Source organism: Xiphophorus couchianus, chromosome 3 (assembly GCF_001444195.1).
Source record: "Xiphophorus couchianus chromosome 3, X_couchianus-1.0, whole genome shotgun sequence".
NCBI classification, from domain to species: domain Eukaryota; kingdom Metazoa; phylum Chordata; class Actinopteri; order Cyprinodontiformes; family Poeciliidae; genus Xiphophorus; species Xiphophorus couchianus.
Genome location: NC_040230.1, coordinates 9,375,877 through 9,400,474, shown reverse-complemented (window position 1 = coordinate 9,400,474; position 24,598 = coordinate 9,375,877). Strand labels below are relative to the sequence as shown.

At 38.2% G+C, this 24,598-nt stretch overlaps 1 long non-coding RNA gene across 2 annotated transcripts in view; it reads left to right on the top strand.

Moving 5' to 3' along the window:
* The first annotated feature begins 9,720 nt into the window (after window positions 1-9,720).
* LOC114140580 (uncharacterized) overlaps window positions 9,721-24,598 on the top strand; it is a 59,957-nt gene continuing 45,079 nt past the window's right edge. Inside the window, exons 1-2 of one of the 2 annotated variants that reach the window (XR_003594609.1) lie at window positions 9,721-10,172; window positions 15,076-15,169. This is a non-coding gene — a long non-coding RNA (uncharacterized LOC114140580). The remainder of the gene's footprint in view (window positions 10,173-15,075; window positions 15,170-24,598) is intronic. The other variant, XR_003594608.1, reaches the window with a different exon arrangement.

The following is a 24,598-nucleotide window of genomic DNA, read 5'->3' as shown; positions in this document are numbered from 1 at the left end:
TGTAATTTGCTGCTATAACAGCAGCTGAAATTGCTTTGCTTTATCAAAGGCAGAGCTGCTTTGTCCCCCCTTCGTCCCTAATAAGGGAGCTCAAACAATATAATGAAATAAAGCAAGCAGAACAGACTTTTTTCCCTGTGATGTCATGCCCACTTCCTTCGGACGGCCCGCTCTGCGTCTTAGATCATTACAGCGGGGATATTGCCATTATGTTCTTAATAAAACTCAGTCAGCGGTGCACTATCTCCTATCTTTACATTTTATTAGCCGTGCTTATGAGAGATGAGGGGGGAAAATGATGAGACTAAGTGAGACATCCCAGGGAGGTGACAGATGTAACACGGGCTACATTTGTTATATTCTGAGCCGGTGTGGCTCCGGTGAGTGCAGATTATGCAGCAAATACGAGGTGAGTTGGAGCTGAGATTAATGGTGCTGAGGTGTTTCGCTGTCTGTACAACAGACAGCATGTCTCTGACAAGTTTGGCACATTTTGATGGTAGTGCTGCTGTTGTAATAAAAGAACTTGCCTCTTGCAGAAGTGTCTCAAAAATATCGCTTGCGGCACAAAACGATAGAGATTTGAAAACATTCCAAAATCAGAAAAAACAAATTTACCAGGTGAGTTTAAAGGACAGTATCCACCTGTACTTTTTTATTTTAGTCTTGAAAAGGCTTTTAATCAGACTGAGCACCTTTTTGTTTTCCACTTCAACTCTCATTTGATATCATGTAGAGCTGATTGAATAAGCTGATTAAAAAAGCAATCAGTGGAAGAATAAGCAACTAATATGATTGAATATTTTTTTTAGAGGCAGAATTGTTGCTTCACTTGTAGGATTGTGCAGCTTTTTTGTCTTTTTTGGACAGCAGTGTCATTTGCTGTCAAGTAATCTAATGCACTTAATTACATTAGAATATAATTTAAGAGCTAATTAGATACAGTAATTAAATTAAAAAAAAAATCTAACTCAATTAATATAAAGATTCATTCCACTTAGAGTTTCATGTTTACATTTTTTATTTGGTCATTATGGTAATTATTGCTTGCAGCTTTTAAATTTCCAAAAATAAGTTGCCTGGAAAATTGGGCAACTTATTGCCCAATTTTTTTATTTGTATTGTTTTTAATGCAAATAAAACAATCTTTAATGCAGAAACATCCATTTAAGTTTCTCCATTTACTGTGACGCACCTTCACTCAATACTTGGAAGCCCAAATTTCTTTAATAGTTGCCTTCACTTCAGTTGCATTGTCGTCTCTGATGTTTTCCATCTTCATCTTGATAATAGTCCATATGGCTCCTCAGGCCAGTCAAGCACACTGAAACTATGGCAAATAAACCAAGTGCTGACACTTTTGGCAGTATGAACAATGAACGGGTCATGCTTGGAAATGAAATCAGGATCTCCATAAAGCTTGTCAGCAGAGAGAAGTATGCAGAGCTATAAAATTTACAGTACGGGTAGATGTGTGTTCTGACTTTGAAATGGATGAAACACAGTGAACCAACAACAATAGACAACAATGGATCTCAGACATCTTGGTTTCTATGCTTCGTCACTCTTCCTTCAGACTCTAGGAAATTGGGTCCTAGAGTTCAGTTTTGCTATTGCTGAAATGCAAAACTTAGTTTCATCTGAAAGGAGTATCACTTTGGATCACATAGCAGCAACCCTGCCGGTTTTCTGCTGAGGACATATACAACCCTATTTCTAGTTATGGAAGAAGTAATGCAAGGAACGCTTGGATATGTTTATGTGTGGTGACTCTGGAAGAGCACAATTCATCCACCATCTATACCTTGTGAATCCTCCAGACTCATTAAGAGGATTTACTTCGCAATCCTCTCAAGGCTGTGAGGTGTTGCTTGTTCACCCATTACTGCCACCAGGGCTAGCCCAAGGTTGTGTGGAGCCTTAAGCAAAATTTTGATTTTGGGCTCTTTTTCCCGTAAAGAACGCCTCCCCAATGTGTTTCAATACAGATTTGGTTGAATCTGGAATGGGGTAGAGAGGAAAGTGGGGGAGTTTGTTTAAATGAATGGTCTTAAAAGAAATCATAGATTGGTCTTCATTTGCTGAGATGCATTTGTGAACAAAGCACAAAGAAAAAAACCAAAACAATAGATTTAGCACAACAATTAAACAAGATTCATATTTTACAAAATTAAACGTTCAAATTCTTACAAATCTCAAATCACAATTTTAAGCAACTTAAAATATTTGAACCTATGCATCTTGAAACAATCACATTAAATTCAATAGCATTTTCATTCTTAAAAAACAAATGTAACATTTTCAAATCTCTGCTCTCTGTTAAGTTTCAACCATTCGATGGTTTGAAGCTACTAAGCATCGGCTTAGTTTGCTTTGTCTTGGGCTGGATCTAACTTCCACACTTTTTCCCTCCACTTAGCTTTCTGCTAAAATTATTGCCCACAGAAGTTTATGTACAGCCAGTTTCATTTAAACTGATATTTTGGAGCTTACTTGCTCTCTGAAAGTGTCGGTCATTGTCTCCTGGACAACTGTCAAATCGTGCTTTTCCCCCACGATTATGTAGTATTTAAGTATTAAAGTATTTTATTAATGTCTGACTGTTATATTCAAATTTGGGGTTTTTATTAGCTGTAAACTACGATCACTTTGTGAGTGGTAATATAAAAATATATAAGTTTCACTTTTCAATCTTTTCTTTTAGGCAACGGAAAACCAAATGGAGGTTTATTATCAGACAGAAATCTGCCTTTCTTACAGCTCTCCTGTTTACTGAACTATTTTGTGAAACACTGATCTGCAGCAACAAGAGGAGTTGCATGACTAGGCGAGAAGAAAAAAAAAAGAGACAATGACAGTGGGAGTTAGAGGAAGGGACAGGCGTCTCCTGTATTTTCTGGTCAGGCAGCAGAGCGTGGAGCAGAGAGGCCAGCGGGCCAGCAGCCAGCTAATGGGGACCAGCAGCGAGTAGGGGCAGGGGACAGCTTTGACAAAAGGAGCAGCGACAGATGCCATTATCTCAGCTTCATGCAGATACAATGGGGCTGGACAACCCAAGCTCTGATCCCGGTGTGCGTGTGTGTGTGAGTGTACGGGTACACTGTGAGGTTAATGGATCAGGATAGAGGAGAAGTGGATTATCGTGGAGACTGCGGTTTCTCTGTAACACTCTGAGCTCTGCTGCACCTCTTTCATGCATGCACGTGGGCACGTGTGTATGTGTGTATGCATACTTACAACGCCTGTATCTGAGTATAGCCAACATGACCTCATCTTGTTACAGCAAGACAGCTGGATCAGTCACCCATCACTTGCTCAGAATTCAGGGGTATCACATTTGGTTCCAAATTTCACTTGGACTCAAATTATGCAGCATTCACTTGAACCAAGGATGTTCTGGTCATTTGGACAACCAAAAATGTGTCAGGGTGGGGTTTTCTGAGCGAGGACTGGGAATGATGGGGGGTGGAGGGTGGATGGATATGGCAAGGCTTTCAGCTTGCTTGGCAGAGGCGAGGAAAAGAGGCTGTTAAGCAGCAGTTTTTGGGAGGGATAAGAAATATGAGCTTTAGCCAGTGTAGTGCGGTGACATGGGACAGCGTTATTGACTGTGGCGGCGCGTGCTGACAGTGGATTGTCAGGCCCTGCAGTCATTTGCCAAACTGAGCGAATGCAAGAATCAGAGTTCCTGGAGCTTGGAAAACAAGAGAAAAGATGAAGAAAGCGAGTAAGAGAGGGATAGTATTAAAAACAGACAAGGAGAGCTGACTGGCAGTCATATAAATGCTCCAATGCAGCGCACACACAAACACACGCACACGCGCACACACACACACGTAGAGTCGTAGACTTCCCGCTGAGTGTCTGACACTGATGCTGCCAGACTAATCAGGGTACACACTCCCTCTCACACTTCCTCATTAGTGTTAGAGGAGAAAGCAGACAGTTGTGACGTTGCAGTGACGATTTGAGCTTTGAGGTTTTCATCTTGAACTCCTCATTTTATAATTAATTAATTTTTTTGTGAAACAGGTTGCTAACCTGCTTTAAATAGGTCCACACACTGCCTGAACATAGAGCATTGTTTTTTCTCTCTTTTGTGCCTAAGCAGCAACCCCCATAATTATTGACCCCTCTAAGACAAAAAGTCCACAAAAGACTTTAAATAGGCAGTAACTATAGAGATGTGTTAACCCAGAGATGTCTCTCTGTGCAGAAGTTCAGTAAAAGTAAAGGTTAGAGATTAGCTTTTTTTTAATAGCTTTTCTATTCTCTTTACTCTGAGTTCACTTAAAATACTTGCTTTGTTAATTTGTGTGAGAAGCTGAAAACAAACACAACTGCCTCACTGGAAGGACATGTTATCTTGTGTTTTTCTATTTTATAGAGTGGCAAAGAAACTGACCTCAGTTTCTCCTCACATTTAGACTTTCATGAAAACAGAAGGCAACTGATTTCTAGCTAGTTAAACATGGGAATGTGGGATCCTCTCTCCCTTCAGCTAAAGAAATATATTCAAGTTCAAAGTTGCATTCTACTAATATGTCAAATGTGAAATTTGTTCTAATGCAATAAACATACATTTATTTAAAAGCTTTCTGTCAGTGATGCCAGATATTGCAGAGTAATTAGTAGAAATTTGATCTGGTTTTTATAAGCCAATACTACAAATCTCAGTAAAGAAATCTAGACTTGGATGAATTCTTGTTAGAAAAAAAATATAGTATTCAGGAAAAAGCAATAAACCAATAAATAAAATGTATTTTTTTTATTTTTTATTTTGCAACACAATGTTGTACTTTTAAAGCTGTGCAGACAAGCATAAATTTAAATAAAAATGCATAAATGGAATACATATAAATCACAATTTAAGGTATTCATTGCATTAAAATTTCAGATTTATTTCTTAGGAAAAATATTTGAAACATTTTTGGTGGATTTTCTTTAGTTTTTCCAACATCTTATTTAGATAAAAACACTTTACATTTTAGATGAAGGTAAAAAAAAATCCCTTTTTCTCAGGTGTAACCCCAAGAAATGAGATAAAAAAGAAAGTTGCTTTGGTCATTTTTGCATTTGAAAAAACAAATTGTATTTTAATGTAAAATATACTTAAAAATATATATGACTTCTTGTGCAGCTTACTTGGCAAAAATTCAAAGTAAATCAGAAAAAATCTATTGAAAATATTTACATTAGGACTGCACAATATTAGAAAAACGTGTGATTGTTGAATATTGTGATAATTATTTCTGATGACATGACTCTACATGTCATCGGATACATGTCGCAATTTCAATGTTTTCATCACTCCTTGCAAATTGTATCAAAAACATAAAGTCTATAGAAGCTTGTTTATTGAATCCACAATCCTGTTGTCTTTGGTCTGGATTTTATTTGAAATGTTTTCTGATTGAATCTGCCATTTTGAAGGGTTTATTTTTTGTGTGTGTATTTGCTATACTTTTCAGATGATGTGTAACTGTTTTGGTGAACAGCAACAAACATGGATCCCAGCCATAAAAGTCGTCATATCATTATGAGCATCCAGGAATTTGTGTAGATGGAAGATAATCAAGTAGCCTGGAACATACAAATGCCAACCGTCATGTGTAGAAGTGTCAGAAAGAGAGAGACAGACAGGTCAGAGATTATGTTTGTTTTTGGATGTAGCAGTATGCACACACAGGCTTGCTTGGGTGCTTACTTGTTCTCCTAAAAAACTTTGCCAACTTGGAGGTACTTTTCGACTTTTCCCACCTTCCTCCTTCGTTTTCCCTTATTCTTTCCCCCTCACCTCTCAATCTGGGAGTCATGCTAATGACCCTGCTGTCTGCCCTGAAAGTTTTTTGTGACAAAACTTATCAGCACCGGACAGGAGTATGGGTATTGTTTTAAGCCCTCCTGCTCTCTCACACACAAGCCTCCCTGCCTACCATCTCAGTTACTATTCAGTAGACTTGCTGAGAACCAGTGCTGAGGTCCAGATTGAAAATGTGATGTGTGCTAATGCATTCAGAGCAGAGGTGAGGCTCGTCCTTTCCTTTTCCTCTGGAAACAGCAGCCAATACGGTGAGGTAGAAAGCACAGCATGTTACAGTGGCTGAGTAATGAGAACCGAGAAGCTGTTGGAAGAAGTTACTCCCCAACACACACACTCACACGTACACGCCTGCACTAATGCACACACACAGCCCTACATAGAGGCTTTTCTCTGTGAGTGTGTGCAGCAGCAAAATACTTCAGCTTACTATGACCAGCACTGCTTTAATCCTAATGGTGAAGTGAAGACTTGTTCAACACAAAGTAAAGCTACTGATGTCCGGCATTTAAATGGATCTAAATGACACAGACAGTGACTCCCGGATCTGGCTATACTCAGCAGATTACAGTGGCAGTTTCTGCCTTTATCTGCCTGCAACATCTGAACCCCACACTAGCAGGACCTGGAATGAATTTGCCAACAGCACAAAGACATACTTTCATTAAGCCAACATGTTTCTCTCAAAAGTCTTGAGAGAAACTCAAGACTTTGAGTAATAAAAACTCATTCAAATTGTACAAGTTATTAAATTACGGGTTTTCATTGGCCTTCACTCATAGTAATCAACATTAACAGAAATCTGCCAGTTATTTAAAAAAAAAAAAGAAAAAAGACTCTTGTCTCCTGTTTATAAGACCTTTCAGTCAGGTAGAACCGGTACTGAACCAGAATAAAATCTACAATTCAATGTTGATAAACTACTTGTAAGATAACATTCTGGGACAGGAATCATTTTTACCAACACAGAAACACATATTGAAGTTGTCAGCTGTGTATTTTATGAAGACTTGTACACAAGTTAATATTTCTTGAATACACTATCACTTCACATTATCACATTATCACATGCACCCTCTGGACCACATCAACCATAAACAATAAGTCAGCTACATTCCCACAATGCTTGTGGGCCAGAAAAGAAATGTAGTTTGGTTAAAGGTCAGACAGACTATGTTTATTGTATAGAGGCATATAATATGTATGTGAGGTAATTTTAAAGCCCTTTTCCAGGGTACAAAAGGTGAGCTATGGACATCCCTTTATGGTATTTTCAAGTAATACTTTCAGTTATATATGTACAAAACCAGTGCTAAATTCACTTCATATAAGCTTCCATCAACAGTCAAGTGGTATAAATCAGGTTGAATCATATATCTCTAGAGTGTTGATGTCTATCATACATTTTTACTGCACTGCATTATAACAACAGAACTCCGAAACTTAAGAAAAAGTAATTTTTTAAAACTAATTTCAGAAAGTGAAACTCATCAATCATATAGATTCATTACACATAGAATGAAACATTTCATACAATTGTTCCTTGTAATTTGAATAATTATGACTTACAGATAATAAAACCCCCTAATTTTGCCAGTGTCTCAGAAAACAAGAATAAGAGCAATAAAAAAAGAATATTTTAAACAATTCTAATTGCAAAAGCAAATCACTTTTGATTTGCAGGAGCAAATCACTAAAAAAAAACTCTTAAATCACCTGTCTTTGTGTTGCGATATGATTTCAATCTATGATGCTGTGGGCCTGTTTCTTTTTCATGGGTCTAGAAACACTGTTGAAGAACATGACATCATATAATGTCAAAATGCAAAGCATTTTTTAAGATAATAATTCCAGTAAGTATGATAGAGTATGTGAAAAAAAGGGGAAAAAATCTGTTAATTACTATTGACTCAGCAGATTACTAATTCTAAATGGGGCAAAAATAACATGGACCTAAATCACACTGAAAACAAAACAAACACTGAAGAGAAGAGTGAATATGTGAGAAGCCTCTCCTATAAGGAATAATTCAAATTCAAAATACTTTATTGATATATTGAGCAACAATAATAGTACTATTAAATTTTATTTATAATGCCCTTTATATCTTGAGATCTCACAAGGCTAAACAGAGTGGTTTCTCTCTGTAAGCATCAACATTGGAAAATGTTGTGGGAGACTAAATCTGATTTAATGCTAACTCTGATTTAGAAAAAACCCCAAAGCAAAGCAATTTCTTTAACAATAAATAAATGATGGTTAAATTTTTTTACTATAATTTTAAGAGTAAGATTTTGAAATGGCTATAACAGGCATTCTTTTAAAATTTTGAATAAATACACTCTATTTGACTTATGGATGCTGATAAGAGTGGAGGTCGCTCAAATTCCACTGTACAATAAGTGACCCTATAATCTGTATTCAGCAGCTGCGATCTTTCTTTTCTTATGCCATCTTCTTATGCTACGCTTTTGCTCTACTTATGTTTTTTTGTTGTTGTTTTTATTGTTTCTTACACTCAAATTGTTTAAGCAATTTTATTTAAACTTGTAGATGGCACACAGCACAGGACTGTGCCTGCAGCTTCTGCGTGAGGGCTGGATACACATCAACGCTTTCTCTGACTGCACTATTGTTATTTAAATGTGGCAGAGCGATCAGCAGAGAGCATTAATGGCATCCTCAGCACTGCAGCTGCAGCAGCACACACACTCACATGTGTAAAAGCAAGCACGCAGACATGCATGCGTGCAAATGTAAGATACACACTTTCAGGTCTTGAGGATGCACCTCGAGGGCCATATGAATAACAAATACCTCTCCCATCTGAAAGACCACAGAGTATTTCCAACCATTTCAGTACATTAGTCAGCAGTCCTTTGCACTACTTTGTGCATTAACAACACTTTTCACTGCAGTGTTACACTGCATATAAGTTTGTTTTCTAAGATCAAACTTTACATCGTCACTGATTTGTCCTAGTCCTCCTTAACTTTGATGCAGTAGGAGAAGTTAAAGTCATTTACTGGGGCGATGTTTGGTCCTGTCAAGGCCAATCTGAGCCTTGCTGGAATACCTGTAGTGATGGTATCGTTTTAAACTGGTGAAAACCTCCCCCATCTCCCAGACACTGCCAGAACAAATGAGATTAGACAGGCACCCCTGGCCATTAACACTTGATCCTTACCTGAGTTTTTTCTCCAGATGAAACCTTAGCTGAAACAGTTGGACATGTTTTGCTCACATTTCTATTAAATTGGAGGATATAGATGTTAGCATATTAATAACTACTCTTGTAAAGTTACGTAATATCAGAGAGTTTCTCAGAAATAATAAAACTTACCCCATATTAAACTTTTGTCTTGTGATTGTATCATTCAGTTGAAAAAAAACAATCACCATCTCAGACTTACATCACACAATGGTTGATTGTTAGGGGGGAATATCATCATATTTTACATTATATTCAACATACAAAAATTGAACATAGATAATAAATGATCATTTAAAATAATTTATTTGCTCTATATTTTAAACAAAGAAAAAAAATTCTCCCTGAAAAGTAGGAAATGAATATCATATAATTATGTAACCTGAATCCACAGTGTCTGCTTACTAAAGACAACATTTTAATCAGGAATACTGAATGGGTTCATTCCCATTCACCAGTGACAGACACACAGAAAAAAAAAAAAAAAAAAAAAAACTTGAGTAAGTATTCTAAAGTAGGGTGACCAGACGTCGTCTTTTTCCCGGACATATCCTACTTTTCAGACCTAAAACGATGTCCGGGGGAATTTACAAATCGTCCGGGATTTTGGTCAACTGCCTCAAAACACATTACATAGCTTAGGGCACTGCGCACGGCGCTGCGTGTCACGTAATCCCTGAGCCCCCCCCCCCCGCAGGTTGTCCGGGTTTTCCCAAAGTAAGATATGGTCACCCTATCTAAAGATAATGAAGAAACCAATGTCAAACCCCAATAAGTAACAGGTAAAGAAGAAATTCTCCTCAAACACAAATACAGTTTGTTTGAAGCATTTGTAATCCAGGTTGAAAACGGTTTTATCCCAATATCCCGGTTACTTGAACACACCGTCAGTCACGTGTTAGCGAAGAAGTTATGCTATGATGTTTACAAGCTGCTGTGACGTTTTGATGATCAGGAGTCCAAGTGGGAGAATTTGCTGAAGTATCTGTGTTGGTGTATCTCAAACAAATGGTGATTTGGCTAATGTTTTATAATAAATGCACATTGAACTTAAGCGCATGAGACTGTACGTTTGGAATGGCGACTACGGCTGTTTTTGGAGTCTGGCGTCGTGGAAAGCTGGAATGTAGCATGAAATTGGTGAGTCTGTTTATTCTGCTAGCATGTTGCTGGTAGCTAATGGTAATGTGACGTATGATACTCTGCTACCCTGATGCTATTAGCATTAGTTTAGTATGTACTATTATTGTGTCTTCATTAACTTGCTTTGTTGTTTTTTGAATTCAATAGCCTTCTATTGAATTCAGATGCAAACTTGGCATGTGTAATATTCTATTCAGTTAATTAATGTAAAATGTATTGAATGTTTGTAAATGATTTGAAATGCATGCATATTTACTCATGTACCTTAGACTAAATTTGTCTGACTTTATTTAAATATAGACAATAAATATTTTGGATGTGTACAGTACATGAAACAAACTTAGTAGATTATGAACATAATAACTAAAGTATGAGTTCTGTTTATCAAATTTAGGCCAGGTGCACCCAGTTGGGTCAAATGATGGTGAGCTACTAAACCTGGAGTGAAAGAAACTTTCACCAGACTTTAGTGTTGTGCCCTGCATGTCTGGTAGGATGCTGCTGGGGCCGGTTTTTCTTTTTTCTTTTTGACTCTCCACTTTCACTCATACATACTCACCTCATCTTTATGGACCATAGTTATTTCCCGGGATTGTTCTTTTTATATGGACATTCAATTCTTGGGCTGTAATCGTTTCACAATTGTGAATAAACATGGTACATGGGTGCATGATGTTCGCTGTCTTTCAGACGAGTACCTCTACGAAAGTTTTCTTTTGGGGGGGATGGGAGCGGTTCTATTCCTTTTGGATTTGGATATACCAAACCAGCTGAAAATTCTAAGAGCACTTTATCATAAATTAATCAAACTTGTCTTTAGATTGTAAAAATTTGGGTTACTTGATAGTATTTATTTGTTTTTATTCAGATCACCTAATATATGGTACCAACATAAAATCTGAATTGTGTTTGTGTGTCATTTACCTTTCCAGCACCTCTTTTCTTCTGATAGCCCAAACTTTTATCATAGATGTAACCATCTGCTGACAATACATATATTCTATATATATGCTACACAGTTTTGAGACCAATATTATGGCAATATTGGTGTCATGACTAGGGCAACTAGCCAAAGCAGATCTATGTATTGTTTGTGAGCATAAAGTTTGTAAAGTAAGAACATTTTACAGAAGGTTTTGCTTTTGATGTTTCCTCTGCCAGTATAAAATATCTAGTGACAATTGTTGATAGCATTAAAACAATGTTAATTACCCATAATCAACTTCCTCTATTTTCAGAATACTGTTTTTGCAGATACAACACTGTAAGATTTTTTGAAGTTTGTGACACTTTCCATGAGTTTCCAGTTTGAGTTGTGTGTGTATTATGATCAAAAGCATGGATTTCAGTGTTCAGCTGCTTCAAGAAAGAGTATGTTTTCTTTGCTATGGTGTCAATATCTCACCAAATTTTTCTTACCTATATCTAAGGATTAACTAACTCTTCAATGTTCTTAATGTCACCAGTAGGGAGATAATTATTAGCCAGTTAATTAGAAGGTAGGTCAAGCTGTCAACTTTTCTTTTAATGTCAAGCTTTGATTGACAGAACCATGTATCAGTGAAAAAAGTGAACTATTGATTTAAATTGTTGGAAGAAACATGCTGATGTACATATATTGATAACCATCAGAGTTGGTTTGACTGGAGCAGAAATCACATCTGAGTGCTGGCAGTATGTTTGTGTCGTGTTTCCAGTTTTGACACATTTGCCACTGTTGGTTATAGGAAGTTTTCCGAGTTATAGAAAGTTCACAGCAGGATACTTTTTAAAGTCATGCTTTGGAGATGGACTTTTACTTTAACATTTTCCTTTTTCTTTTAATTTGATCTTGGGGAAATAATACAACTAGCATGAACTGCAAGCCTGAACTTAACTAAAAAGGAGAAGTTAAGAAAATTATGATCTAAGCCATTTAAATTGCTAAACTGCAATTTTTTTTAATCTGCCCACTACAGAGGAATTATAAAGTCAGTTTTCAAACACAGAAGACAGCGTAACTCGAGGGGATTTCACAACATATTTATATATTCCATGATTGTTCCACTCATTTCTGTGTAATTAAGCAAACACTGTTAATTTGCTGCTTAGATTAAATTAATTATATTTCCCAAACAATTTGTAAATTATGAACTGATAGCAAGTTTTTGTTTAAATGATACAGAATTTATCAAAGCACTTGTGTTTGCGCAGACAAGCATCACTTCATAGGTTTAAAGGTTTGTGTTGCATAAGTGTTTATCAGGACGTGTTTAAATGAAAGCAGTTTTTTAGGCACAAATATGCAGTTTGTTGGCTTGAGAGTGCAGGATTGCATTTGTGTGGGTTGGCGTGTGTGTGGGTGGGTGTGTGGGTGCATGTGTGTGTGTGTTGCAGTGTTGTCAGATGTGATCCTATTTTCATTACTCACTGGCTCAAAGAAGGAGGTGAGGCCCTGGCTTGCAGCAGTGATAAATGCATTACTCCAATAAACCCTGTCTCCGCTGAGGTGCTGAATGCTGACATTCCCGTAAAGAAACACACACACTCACCCACGCACACACACACCTGCACTCTCGCAGAGGAAAAGAGAGATGAGGTGATGACAGAGAGAGAGGGATGAGTTTAAAGACAACCTGATAGAGAGAGAGTGACTGGCATAAAGAGATGAGAAATGGAAGAACACAAAGAATGAAAAACAAATGATGGGAGTGAAGAGGAAAAGAAAAGTCAGATTCATAGGAAATAAAATGAAAATAGCAAACTAGAGTTGAAAGAATATAGTGAACATTAAATACTAGGAGTAAGTGGTGTGTACATGGAGACAAAAGGTTTGTGGTAGAAGTCTTCTGGGGGTGTTGTAGGGTTCTGAGGGGGCAGAAAAGTGGGAGGGTTAATGAACAGATTGATAGAAAGGTATAGATGGAGTGGTGGGAGGAAAGCAAAGGATCGGCGATGTCTGGCTGGCCTCTTTCTTATAACCTCAATAGCAACAAGGGTGTATTCCAAAATGTATTCCTGGAGGAGAATCAGGCTGAAAATATACACTGGATTTCTAGGATATCTTTCTAATCATGTAAACATGCGGTTTCTGAAGTTTGTTTGCACAGAAGTAGCTAAATGTTTGTTAAAGTATGTAATATTAGTTTCCTGTAGATCTAAATTTGAATCTTTATTACAGGCTGCTGGTGATGGTGGGTCTAGGTAAATTTGACTTGACACCACTTTGTTAAAAATGTAAATTCTGTTGCGACACCTCCAGGGGCTGCAACCATCTTCTGATGTCTATTTATTTATTATTTTGTACTATTTATTTCTTTATCTTTTTTATGTATGTATGTATATGTATATTGTATATTATGTATATACACATAACCTGCATCTTAACTCGAGTCGAGCAAATTTCAATCTCGTTGTAATCTGTTGATGACAATGACAAATAAATAAATCTTATCTTATCTTATTTGCCTCTTTCCCAAGTTTTTCCCACTTTTCATATTTAACTGATTTCCTGTCCCTGTCCCATTTCATACATATGTTCTTAGACCACTGCTATTCAGTGGTCAAAGTATTTTACATGAATTTTGAAGATAACATCTCGCATATATTTTGATATGATTGTAAATATTTTCTCTAAAGTTGTTTTAAACCCCATTTATGACTGATTTTGGTTCTGGTAACTATTCAGGATTGCTGACACTTATAAAATATAACAGATTATTATTCCTAATCAAACCAAAGCAACACTTAAAGACCTTCTGTTTGTAAATATTATTTATTTTCAACCAGAAAAATAAATATTTGAATCCTTTAAATATAAAGGATTTAAATATAATCCTTTATATTTAAAAGATTAAATACAATCCTTTAAAGAAGGATTATATTAATAAATACTTGAAATTCTTGGTTTTCAGAGCGAGTAAAAATAAGACATTCTTCAATAAAACTTTAAAAACCCTGTTTAACAGGTTTTAAACCTTGTTTAAATATTGCTTAAGATATTATTAAAAACCTAACAGAAGTGGTTAGTATTTTTTTAGCAGAACAGAAAACATGGTGTCAATATTTTTGGACTGAATGGACAATTTTAACAACTAGCCAAACAAATGTTTTTGTAAGTTGGAGGAAAATCTAATGGTCTGATAATTGGTTAGTTACACAGTCAAGCTTATGGATTTTTATCATGAGCAGATTAGTTTTACTCATATAAAGTAAAGGGTAGGTATACCTTACGCCACATAAGAACAAACTCTTGCTAGTTTTCTTTATCTCAAAAACTCAATATGTTCTCCTGTTAATTCATGAGCACATGAGAAGTGTAAACTAAGAGTCTTCCTCCACGGAGCAGGAAGCATTCTGCTCCTGCTTCACATGTTTAAGATTCCCAAATCAATAACTCATAACTAAAACTTTGTTAAAATACAAATAAATCTGGTTTAAGTGTATTGAGTTAGAAAAGTTGAAGCTTCGTTTTCAATGTGATCTATTCCCTGTCCTGAACAAATAACACAGGTCTCTCATGACAATTGCATCTAGTAGATGCAAAGGAAGAAGGGAACTCTCCAAAGTCTTTACAAAAAAGGGTTATCTCAAATGTTTCTAATATTAGATGAAGATGGAAGTACTGCAATTCATGTGCTAACTGGAAGAGCTTTGTTGAAATTCCTGTTGGAAAGTATGAAATAATCTAGATTAGTTTGTAATCTTTTGTTGATAAAAGCATAACTAAAATCTAATTTTCTTAAAATGTTGTATCTGCGACTTTGGCATATGGACTTAAAGTAAAAGTATTTATATTTTTTAAAAGAACCTATTTGTTAAATAAAATCAGAGTTACTTTGTAAATTTTTTGTTGTCCTGTATATTTTTTGCTTGTGCTAATCTATACTCCCTGGTCACTTTATCATGTCTCCCTTTCTAGTACTGGGTTGGACTCTTCTACTAGCAACCAATAAGGAGAAGTTGTAAAAAACAAAGAAGCCCTCAACTGTTCTCATGAACCCATTGGATAACATGTAAGTGATTTCAGGATGAAAGTTTTTTCATTTTAAATCTTTCCTTCAGAAATTAATTCTTTGTGTTGTAGATTCAACAAAGTGTCTCCTTCTTATCTCATTCTGATCCTTGCATTGAACTTCCTGTCTGGATGCAAATTGCTTCCCTGTTATTGGTTGATTTGCTATTTGTATGAACAACCAGTTAAATACATGTAGTGAGTGTATACACCATGTCTTGTTTGTAAACTTGGTTTGCCCAAACTTTAGTGGGTGTAAATGTTGAACCAAAACCAAAGAGTGAATGTGTTTTTTAAAGTTTTCCTGTTGGATAAAACAGGATACATTAAGTGCATGTGTTTATTTGTGCATGTGACTAATCATTCTTGCTGGTAATGCGTCTATACATCACACTGAAATTTGTGTTTTTACTCCTTGTGAATGTATGATAGTGAACTGGTTAATTCCTCCCGGCCAAGGACGTCTGATAATTAAATATGGGAACTGGATCAAAACTGGCCCTGTAACAGTCTGCGTTGCCTCTACATGGGGTCAGGCCTACCTCATTAAGCCACTTCACAGGAATGTTACAGGTGAAATTAGCTGCGATCAAAAATACCTAAGTTCACCGAATCAAATCAGAACCCCAGCAAAAGCCTAAAAGAGAAACGGTTACGTAGAGGAGCAGCTGAATCTACTGTAATGTAGAGAGGAGGGTCAGATAGAGAAAAATGATAGTAAGCGAGGTGGAGGGCAGAATACAATTAAAAGGGAGCAGAGAGTCAAGGGGAGTGACCTGGTGATGGGAGAGGAGAAGAGGGTAGAGGGCAGTTCTGAGTGCACGTGTACCACATAATGAAAGGTTGAACTTTTTGTGGCGAGGGTGGCATACCAAATCAGCTCACCAGGGGACTGTTGAGAGAGGGAGAGACAAACTGCAACAAGAGAGAGCAAGAAGAGGGAGGAACGGAGGCATCACTTGACCCGAATGAAAGAGGCAAAGGCGAAGGAGCAACAGAGACTTTAACGAGGGACCTGGGAGGCAGTGGAGAGGGATGGAGTTTGGGAGGGACAGACCAGCTCGGTGAATGAGTGAAATGAGGAGTAAGGAGAAGAAAAGGAGGGAGGGCTGGATAGTGTGAGAGGACCTCACTTTCTGGCTGCCACAGGGGCCTGAGTGACAGAAATTAATAATTAGTGACAATGATTGACAGCGCTCCCTCCATCTGCGGCTCTCCGCCGCCTCGCAACGCCTGCCTCCGCCAGCGACCGCGGGCACAATGAGCTCCAGAGGGATTGTGGGAGACGCACTTGATTGACAACTGCCTCCTGGAGAGACAAGGGGGAGGTGGAGGGGTGGGGTAGGGCAGAGGAGAGAAAGCAAAGAGTGAAAAAGGAGGGGTGTTACGGTAGGATAGAGGCGAGAGGTGGGTGACAGGGGCCAAAGAGGGACAAAACAAGAGAGGGGGGTTGGGAGTTTAGGGAGATGGTCAGAGATTGAGCAAAGGAATTGCTGCTATCAGCTCCTTACGTCTTGTCTTCCATTACCATCCCCACTTTCCCCATCACACATTTAGTCTGCTCATCTTGCCAGTTCCACCTCCACCGGCACCATGCATTGCTCCACGCTAACAGCACATAGCACCATTATGCAAAAGTGACAAATTTACCAGAGAAGGAAGGGAAGGGAAAAATAAAGAGGAGAAAATGAGAAAAGGGGGCTGAGGCCCTGGCTTTATGCCGTGCAGGGGAATTGCCTGTAAATAGTCATCAGCAGGGAATTTGTCACTCTCTCCAGCCCTGTCCCGTGTCTATTTTCCTCTTCATCCTTCTTTTCTAGACTGTCCCTCCCGCTAACCGTCCCTGCAGCCTTTCTCTTCACTGTCACAAGTGAAACAGTCCAGGGTATTAAGCTTCCTAAGCTCCTTACCTACCTCTTCATGTGAAACTGTGTCTGTAGTGGGGAACCCTTCTATGACATGTCTTTTACTCATTTTCCCTTGTATTTTTCTTTCATTTATTCTCTTCTGACCTTTTCTTTATCCACTTCCCTCTGGTGCGCCCCTCTCTTCATCCTTTTCCCTTCCATGCCAACCCTGCTTTAGCCTGCTCTGACATGGTCGGAGCTAATGTGCTCCAGTGCGGCTTAATCACTGCACACGTCTCCAAGGCTTACTGCTGCACACTGCAACAAAGTACACTATTTACCTCAGGGCCACACAGAGAACAGGCTTGCTCAGAACACAGCTAAACCCAGTGGGAATCAGTTTCACATCACAACACATTATTGATTTTTTTTTTTGCCCTGCTCCTTCCAAAATAGACATGTTTTTCATTGTTGGTGAACCTGCCTTCCCATGTCAACGTCCCTTACAGAGGTGGGTAAGGGTTTTAGGATTAAGGTCATGCCCTGAAGATAAACTCTATAATGTCTCTCATTTTTATACCAAATCTATCCATTTTGCTGGCTAATGGTGGCACCTGCTGCTACTTGTGGTCACCAAGATTTCAATTTACTTTTTATAACTGATCAGCAGAAGAGATTAAGAAAGTAAATGAGCAAAGCTTCACATTAAATAAAGCAGGTCCCAACATGTTTGTTTACTGTTTTTAATTGTATTCTTTTTTCATTTGTGTTTTTAGTGATAGTTAGGTGATGAAGCTGTTGAGTAAAAGTAATTGTTTTAAATTAGTGCTGTCAACATGTTGAAATGTAATTAGTTTTAACAATAGCATGTATTACATGTTGTATAATTGGTTCATGCTGAAATTAGCCACATTTAGAAATCAAATCAGGCAGAGGAAATCTGTCTATCGTTTTAACTTGGTATGTTCGGTTGCTGACACTGTTGTCTTGCAGTAGAAATGTTATGAATATAAATCCTGGCTGAAACCTTTTTTAGTGTAATTTACATGTCCTCCCTGTGCATGTGTTGATGTTCTCCAGATACTTCCTCCCATCTAGAACATTGAGCACTGTATATTGTTCTCTCTAATCTGCTCTACTGTGCTATGTTTTCAATTAAAACTATAGTTTTAATTTTAACTTTATACTTTCTAACTGAAAACAAACATTGATACCTTGCTAATTTACTTTTAGCATATGTTGACAGAAAGTGCATGTCCTTGAAGGGCCCACATGATTTTCTTTTTCTGTGCCCAGCATTGATTTGTAACTTTGCTGCACCTCTTTGCTCTTCTCACACACACATACACGCACACACACGAGACAGACGGCGCTGAACACGTGGAGTTGACAGCTGGTAACTGCAGGGCCCAGCAGGTGCAGTGTGTGCTTATGTGTGTGTTGGCCCCAGAGGGCCCCTGACTCATGGCCAGAGAGGTTGACAAAGGTGTAGGCATGTGTGGGGGGGTGTGTGTGTGTGTATAGGTAGCTGTAATGGGGGCCTGCCTGGCTGACTGGCCTGGAGCTGACTTCACTTCAGCTCCAGTGATTGATTTCAATGGGCATGGACATGGGGCGAAGTATTGCCTGTGGTCACCTCCTTTGACTAACTTCATTACATCAATATCTTTTCTCTGTCCTGCTTTATTTTTTGTTATTTGTGTAGTATTTTGGCCTTTTTGTGAACTTTAAAGAGTTCACTTTATTATCATAATATTGAAACCTTAGCAAGAGATTACATCTTCTTTACAAATGGTACATGAAGTGTGAATCATCCTTTGATCTTTGACCTATCTTTGCAAAAGATTCTTTGCTTTTTTGCTGATTTTGACTGACTTTTTTTTTGGACAAAATCAACCATTAGTTCAGACAAAATAAAAACACTTTAGCTCATTGCCTGTTTGACAACATATAACTGTCACATTACCTGAAAATTAGCTCTTTGATTACTGTTCTCACATGAATCTGTATCACATTTGTTTCTGAGAATGAAGTTTCTGAACAAAACTTTCCATCATGCAAGAAACTAGAGCGAGCCGACTCACCAGGACCAGGCCGATATTTGGAGTTGTGATAAAAGTTTGTTTCACATTGTATGGAATACTAATTTGTATTTCATTGGACAACCTCTGATTGATGTGTTTTTGTTATCCATAACTGTTTTGTAACTTTAAGTGAAGATTTCTTAACATTAAAACCTTGTTCGAAATCCTAAGTGAAGGATCTTCAGATATCCAAACCTGGAGCAAAAAAGATCTGGAGTCCTGTTTTGAAGTAACTTACTTTGACCAATAGAAGCAGTGCTGTCTTCTGTGTTTAGATGTGTTTTGAAGCCAGACAAAAAAATCAAACAGCAGCCACATATCCACAGGAATAAAAAAAATGATTTTTTTTTTTAAAAACAACAATATTAAAAAAATCCACTGCATAAGAGCAACGGTTTTAACACATACAGGTGCAACATAATAAATTTGAATATTATTAAGCTTTATCTATTTGAGGAAATGTTTTCACCAACTGAAACACATTATGTAGATTAAGTCCACACAGATGTTTTCAAGCCTCTACTTTTGTTAATTACGATTTTCTGCTTAGAACTAAGAAAAACCCAACACAATTTCTTAGAACAGATCAGATTGTTACATCTGTCTGATAAACTTTCTAAATACAGAAATCCATGTATGTTTGGTTTTAAAAAAAACAAATGTTTTGACAATAGTTTCAGTAAACTGTTTTTATGTTTATTCCTTCAGTGAATAATAGATGAAATCTCTAAGTGCAGTTTTAAACTCCCTTGAAAAGTCCAGAATTAATCTATAGTTTCAGTTGTTTGATTAATAACCCATGAGGCTGATTTGATTTTGATAACTGGTGAGATTAATTTGTGTGTGGACATGTAACATAAAGTAGCAAAATGTTGTTTCATTTATTTACAAGAATAATCTGAATCAAACTCTTTGCTACTTGGATGGTGACAGGCTTTAATGCACTCTGTAGACTATTTATTTAGCTGTGTTTCTGTTCTTCTTTTCTCTTACCATAGCCCATTTATTCTTGGTCAGTATACTATTTGATGGAGTGTGCACGCCTGCCTCTGGCTAGTGAGGTCTTGAAAAGCGCCGCGGCACACACACCTGGCCTGCCGGCTGCCTCTTTGGTCTGCCTCACCTTTTGTCAGCATCATGTTAATGAAGACCCTGTCAGTGTCCACTGCTCGCACACCGGGGCGCCTTTTAATGAGTTCGCTATTTGATCACCATAGACAACTAGCATGGACCATGTTCAATTTTTTTTTTATCCCTCATAGATGATGCTATTCGTGTTCACAAACGTGTGTGGAGCTAGAGGAGATGAGGACAAGAAGGAGGGGGCTGGTCAGTTGATTAGTGCTAGTTTATAATAAAAAGGGGGAGGGTTCATGTCTTTAAAAAAAGGCTAGCGAAAAGAAAATTATTATTTTTACCCCCCTCCACACCTCCCTCACATATGCACCCAAGTGAGTCGTCCCTCTCCCTTTTCAGGGGTAGATGAAAGCAGCTGGGCGCAGGGCTTCCAACAAAAAGTGCCAAGCGATCACAAACAAACCTTCAGATGAATCACATCAAAGGCGATGCCCCAATTGTTAGCCTTCTCATATCTGCGCAAAATTGGCTCATTAAGGGCAAAAATGACATTGTTTACATTAGCCAGGGGCCTGATTAGTGCCAGCCATGGTTGTTGTGTCGCACCGCCGTCCGCTTACCAACAGACCACTTCAGCTGCTCTGCACAATCGCTCCTTTGAAGGCTTTCTTCCTGTGGAAAAAAGAATATAGAAAGCATGAGGACAACAACAACAAAAAAAACAGAAGAGCAATATATACCCGTACACATACAAACACTTACAAAGCCACACAGACAGACATGATAGCTGGTCCTTTCTCTTGCTGCCTCTCCACTCTCCTCTGCTTATTGGCTTTTCTCTCTTTAGGACTAATTAGGTTGCTTGTGGAAATAAAGGTGATAGGAGAGGACAGTTGGGCCAATGATGAGTCTGTTTGTGGTGTAATTGCACTGATAAAGAGGGTGGTGTTGTTGGCGGCAAAGAAGAGAAAAGAAAGCTTGACAATGAAAGGGCTGGGGGCTCTTTGTGCCATCGGCTTCATGTCTGTGAAAAGAACACCTTTTGCGGAGTAAAGGTTTTGTAAATTGGGACAATTTCTAATCTAAGGAAGGTGCCACATGTTTTGGATGGGAAAGTGTGTTTTTGATCTCATAGATTTAAGGTCCAAGGGTCATTCCACTATCTAATCTCCCACTTGAACCAGTTTCTTCAGTTTTTGGTCTTTTTTCAACATCTGGAATCAGTAGAATGAGTTGAATATATGAACCAGATGTACTATAACATAGGATTTATTCTCTGTTTCTGCTCCTGTTCAATTTGCTATAGAAGATCATTCTTGCTTCAATGTTTTCAGGTCTGGATTGTTGTCTTTGTGTACTTAAATAAGAGGGATAATGACTATTTCCAGTCTATTCACAATGTGGCTGCAAGGCGTTAAATGAATTAAAGAAAGAGATGACACTTTACATTAATTTTGTAACTTTTTCGCTGTGTTTTAGGTGATGACTGGGTTCTTTTTAGACACTGTAAGATGTTTTTACCTCTTGTACCTATTGGGTTTCTAGCTTGCATTTTTATGTTTTCTTTGTTTTTCTTCTGCAAAGCACTGTATAGTTTTTACCCGTGTAAAGTGTTTTAATCTTAAACTTATTAATGTAACACAGTCTTTGCAAATACTGTTTTTTATATTCTCTCACTGCAAACGTTTGTAAATCTAGACTTAAGATCACATTTAAGCTGATTAAAGATAAAATTTTCCAAACATGTTATTTCAACACTTTTGGCAAACTTCTTCCAGCAAGTTCTCTCAATGCATTCTAGGGCCATTAAAATTCAGCATGGACTGGCAGCAGTGAGAGAGCAAGATGGTGTATGACAAAAAAAGAGGAAAAGAGACCTGAGCAGTAAAACTTCAAGTTATGGGTGAGCAGGTCAAGTTGCATCGCTAACGACAGCCACCGACCCAGAGCTTGCCCCACGTTACCCTTCACCTTCCTTGGCTCCCCAGGCCACCTCACCTTTGCCCTGCGAGAGGAAAAGAGTCTCAGTTAGAAGAGGGGGAAGGATCAAAGGAAGGATAGAAAAGACCTCCCCCTCAAAATAATGATAACCACAGAGATCTGGCCATCGTCCCCAAATGGCCCCTGGACACTTGGCCCCATGGCCCCTAGGTCAGCTCAGCACATTATACCTCTTCTCTCCATCTGAACTCTCTGACTTCACATTTACATACCTCCACTTTTTTCCTGCACTGTCCTTTTTCCTGGTTTGCTTCATTCGCTCCATTTTTTTCACACTACACCTCATTTTCTTTTCTGACTTTCCAAGAGCCCCTCCCTCTCCCCTCTTTGTCTTTTGCATTTCATTTGAGCGGTCCAGGTGCTGTGTATGCATGTGTGTTTGTGCGCAATAATTACCATTTAGAATACTTGCAGATCTCTGAGGGAGGGAGTCCAAGTTTGCCAACTCTAAAGCATTATGGGAGCTGTTTGGTTTGTGTTTAGCTGCCCTTGGTTTGCTGTGCAGGGGAATCGGAATTTCCTTGACTTTTGACCATTTCTGTCCCCAGGGGTGGAAACGAGGAGCCATAAAAGGGCACAAACTGCCTTCTATTTGCCATTTAAGGACTCATATGGAAAATATAAATTGGTAGCAGCAGGAAGGAATGAAACTATTGGCATTCCAGGCATCTCGCATTTGAATTCATGAGGTTCTGTTTAGTCTCTGCCCACCCTTCAGTTGAAATATTTAAGACTGTGCCACAGAAGGAAAGATGGATAGAGTTGTCGACAATGCTACTTTCTGTCATTATTTTCTGAGTGTCTTTGTGAAATTTTGTTCTTTTTTTTTTCAAAATCTGATACATACATACATTGCCTGTTAACTACTGAGTTTTTGAAGATTTTTAAAATATGTACAGCTTTTTAAGACCTGATGAAGATGGAACACTAGAAAACTTTGCATGTTTGAGGCAACATATGAATACAGTACATTTTGAATCATCTATTAACAGAGCTCTGGATTTTTGTTGACCATCATGACAATTGCAAATACAGCCCAAAAGGGAAGCAGGGCGACAGTTCAGGCCGTTTTGATGTCCCTCTCAGATACAAGATCTGACTTTAAAGTAAAATGAAGCATAGCATAAGCAGCCATCAGGGCCTGTTACTGATATAATGACTTCCACTTCCGTTTGTACTGTTAGTCTTTGAGATTTTTTCCTCTGCACTACTTTTTATAGAAATCCCTGACAAAGGACAGATGAATGTGTACTAAACCCCTAATCTCTGTGGCAGTTATTACTTGTAAGCTCAATGTTACTATGCTTCTATGGAAGCACTGAAGTACTACTGAGCACCACTAAAGTAATAAAACCCGAATACCACCAGTTTTACTTGAACCATAGCTTAAGGTCCTTGGCATTAGACTATGAAGGCAATAAGGGGAAACGTTGCTGAAACGTCTTAGCAATTTATACTAATAAAGGTATCCCCTTTTACAACTGTTTTATGCTAAAGGGCAGAGTAGGGGCCACAATTGACTCTTGAGTTTTATGTGAATCTCCTGTGGCAGTCATTCTTGGGTGCCAAAGGCCTATTTCCACAAAGTTCCTCTTCTGAGTTGCAGTCTCCAGTTGAGCTTCTGCCTTACAGAATTACCTCCCTCATGCCTTCCCCACTCAATTCCCCCAGGCTAGTGGCAGCAATTAGCAAACATCTATTGGACCTGTGCTTCTATTGAGCTTATTATACCAACTACTTCTCACTCCAATGCTCCTATAAAAATAGTTGTAAACGGCATAATGAGAAGGATTGTTGTGATGATGTAGGCAGAGTTTCGGAAAGAGAAGGTGCTTCTTAAAGAGACAGAGGCCCAATTTCAAGGTGTTAAATTACAAAGTCAAATTTATATTGTAATGTTTGATATATACAGCATTTATATAACAACGGAAAGTAACTTAGTTTCTTGATTGTGCTGTAAAATGACACTATGTGCCTGGAAAATGCATAATACTGCCCCTTCAAAATACTGCAGCAGTAACTCTTAAAATGCCCTAAATTATAAATTTGTGTCTCATTGATCCCATTATTGTCTTTCTGTCCTTTGTCACATTTTCAGTTTCCAGGAATCATGTTTGACTTTCACAAGTGAGTGGCTAAAGAGGGTAACGCTTTCTAGATGGGTTGGAAGCTTTGTGTTGATGAGGAGGGGTGCAGTGAGTATGTGGCTTCACAGGAACAGTCTAGTGGGGTACAGCGTTTGGAAGGGGTTTGCCCTGCTCATCTGACAAGGCACCAACTGTGACCTTTTGGATGATAACAGCCACCAGGGGTCAAATCAAGCTAAGAAGGGAGAGGGAGTTGCAGTGTGTTTGAGAGGGGGAGAGGGAGGACAAAGCTTCATCAGGTCCCTATTCGCTCCATCTCACTCTGTTCATGTCA